The sequence below is a fragment of the Arachis hypogaea genome, chromosome 20, assembly GCF_003086295.3.
Source record: "Arachis hypogaea cultivar Tifrunner chromosome 20, arahy.Tifrunner.gnm2.J5K5, whole genome shotgun sequence".
Taxonomy (NCBI): domain Eukaryota; kingdom Viridiplantae; phylum Streptophyta; class Magnoliopsida; order Fabales; family Fabaceae; genus Arachis; species Arachis hypogaea.
This window is the reverse complement of record NC_092055.1, coordinates 112,205,812-112,209,645: the sequence shown is the minus strand read 5'-3', so window position 1 is coordinate 112,209,645 and position 3,834 is coordinate 112,205,812.

The following is a 3,834-nucleotide window of genomic DNA, read 5'->3' as shown; positions in this document are numbered from 1 at the left end:
AAACATAAGTGTATGAAAGGCATAACAATGAATGATACAACGACAAATTAGCATATCATGTATTAGTTCCTTATTAATATACACAACAAATTATAGAAATGTAGTGACATAAAGTGTGAAGGAGGTGTTAGTGAACCAACCTAAATGGATCGTCAAATTAATATTACTCACTAATCAGCTGCAAAGTAAGGATAATTGTATTGTAGAGTCTCACAATCTGCATCACAAAAACAAATGAACCTTGTCATTAATAATCAATTATGCATAATAAATTTAAAAATTATTTAGGTAGAAAATCTTAAAACAAATAATTTTGTATAATGTTTAACTAAAAATATACAAAAGAACTCCATATAAAATGGAATAAGTTATAGTAAATGATATGGTTTTTTTTAATACGGTGCATAACTTAATTAAAAAAAAGCAGTTAGATATTTTTTAATAAATTTTAAATATTTTAAACATTGTTTAATATAATATCTTATATATGTTTTTTTATAAATATGTTGTATACTTTATATATGAAAGAAAAAGTAAGGCAACATAAACACCATAAAATTCATCTAAAGTGATAGCTTGATTTATTTAGAAGTAAACCAAATTATTTTTATTACACAATGATGTTGTATAAGGGTATTTGAGGTTGCAAAAAAGTCTAACAAGTACTTATAATGAATATACCGAGCTACTGTATTAATTTCACAATGGAGGGTTATGACACGGAAACTATTCATAACAAGATTTATGAGTACTTTTGCATACTAATAATTTATGTAAATTGGCTTTATTTTGTTACTCTCATACAAAGTTATGTTGTTTGTTAAAGGCCGATGTTAACTTCTTTAAACACTATAAAATCATCTATTCTATAACAAGAAAACTAATAACAAAAAAACAAACAAAATCAAATCTAAGAAGATTCGGTAACTTTTTTATCTGATTTAAGTATTTTTTATTTAAATAATTTAGTGTTATTTCATATTACACTCTGCATTTAATATATTTTTATATTATATAACTATATTAGAATATTCAATAAGTATTGGTATTGTTGTATTTTTATAAATTGATAGAAGAATTTGTAAGAAAAATCCTTTTCTTCATATTTGTTGGTTATTTACAGTGAAAACAAATTATTAAAAGAGTTAGTTTTGATTCAATTATTGAAGATTTTAAAACTTTCAACACTGAATGCCATTTAATAGTACTTTCTAATTTTTATTTGTAGATATTTATTTTTTATGATATTAGTAATAAAAAAATAAGTTTTATTTATAAAGTTTATTTTAATATAAAAGATTTTATTATGATTTTTATGTTAAGATTTTTGGCCTTTTAAAATTTTTCAGTCAAGCTTGGACTACTGTGAGTACGATAATATATATCTGGAAATACAAGTACAGTACCTATTTGAGAGCAGTGGTGCACAAGAAACAAAATATTAAATAGCAGGAAATATAACCTTTAGGCTATTTGAAACCCCAACAAGTTGATCAACATTGGTTCCACACTTTATTTATCCTGAATAATTTCATCTTCAATGTCCTACAAGGGAGAAAAGGCTATCAATGAGTCGAAAAAGACATTAAGTATACTTAAATCATATAAAGTGAGGTACAACTTTGACTAAACAATTTACCTTTATCTCTGGTCTCGATAGTCTCCGTCGCATTCCTATTTTTTCTTTATAACAGTAGCAAGATAACAAACTAATATTAATGAAATCCAGGATATTCTTCTATTGAAATGTGAATGAACAAATAATAAGAATATACAAATGAATGAGAAGAAGTATCTGTTCTTATATAATGTTGATATGATGCACATTTAATAGGAATTAGTTAAGCAAAGAGTTGGCTATATGACTAGGTAACGAATGATCTGAACTATCTTCATCTATCTTATGTGTTGGACATTCTTTTTATTCTTCTCTGTTACTGTTATCCTTTTCTTTTTAACAAATTTTAAATTTAAAATCTTAAAAAACTTAAATTGAATGTTCTTAAATATTGATATTTAATTTAATTAAATACATATTCAATTATTAATTGAAATAAAACCTAAATATACTGTGTATATTATTTTCAAGCCGCCAAATTTCACTTGTTTTATAATAAATATTAATTTGCTATATTGACTCAAGATTCATTTATGAAGAGGACAACCCAAGTGATGTGCTTAGCTCGGATGGGATATGCAGCTTATGTCTTTTCTTTATTCATTCGTTTCTTTTATTTTGTGTGTCTGTTTGTCTAATATTGTACTAATTTTATTTCAATTAGCATGTTTAAAAAGCAATAATCATGCTCACGGGTTACATAGGAACATGCACATTAGTATATGGATAGTTTACGAGGATGCTATTTTTGAAAGAATTGTATTAACTCTTAGAATGGAAGACTAGCTTTTCAGAGGAGTCATAACAACCAATTATTAGTAGACAGACATGTTCAGTCGAAAACAAAAAATAACATTAAATGAAAAGACTTCAACAAAAGTAAAACAAAAGTACATCAAATATAGTATTCTCCTTGACACTATATTTCACAAAATCGCCGATGTAATAACCTACCACACAGAGCTTTACACCTAGGATGTAAAACAGAGGTGGCGAGGCGCTACGACCTCTAAAATAAAATATAAATACGTATAATAGTTGAAAGAATGTAGTATACTAGGAGCCTTGAAGAATGGGTAAAGCAAAAATCGCAAAATTAAAAACGCAACACTCAGGAAAGAGATTACTTGCGTACGAAAAAAACTAAGGTTCATAAACATATATATATATGGAAAGTAAGAGTAGAGGATCAAGATACAAAATCTCAAGCTCCGAACTCAGCCTGCGAAGCTAAGGCTGGCCAGAGAATAGTTATATATATATATATATATATATATATATATATATATATATATATATAATCCATAACCCAAAATACATAAAAGCAACCCTAATTCTCCATAAACCTCTATGAGGTGCAAAAGTAAAACATATATACATAGGGAGAATCTATACATATATATGACAAAACAGAAAAAAGTATAATCCCAAAAAGCCCATCTCGACCTGTATATGAAAAATAACAACATAGTATGGGATGAGAATTGGAGGTTCTCAGCATGGTAAAGGTGCCACGCACATAAAATATAAGGCCCTGGGAATGCCAGAGGCAATCCTAGAATGCCGACACTCAGATTATAAAACTTAAGGAACTAAAATAGAAACCATAAACCAGGGTGGTTCTCTAAGGCTTTCTAAACTAAACCAATTCTTCAAATCTAATTAAAACTTAGCTAGAGCCCTAACTCTCTCTGTCTTTCCTCCATTCCTCCATCTCCGGTGAAGTTGCAAAGGCAAACAAGCAGACAATGGCAAACACAGGTAGGATACAAGTAATACAGATAGAAAATACAACAAATATCATATTATAATCACTTAGGAAATCCCAATTAATGCACAAGCAAGCAATTCAAACAATATGCATATGATGCATGCCTGTCCTATGACTGATGAGTCTCATCTGTCGGTTATCAAGTTAAACTGACATGTCCGGCTACTAAGTCCTGGACCGTCCCCCGACGCGCATCCCCAATAGTCTATGCATAGCTTTTTCTTATATATATAAAATTGCTCAATGGGGTTAACCTTCTCGGAAATTTATAAGTGCTCTGTCAATAGAGTATCGAGTCAACCTGAAACACGTGGTGGCAAGCCACGATACTTTACCCAAGAAAATTCGTATCTCAGATAATCATTTCATATTCATTCATAAATATTTCATAATCATTCATATGGCTATAACATCACTTGTTCATCATATAATTTCATTTTTACAC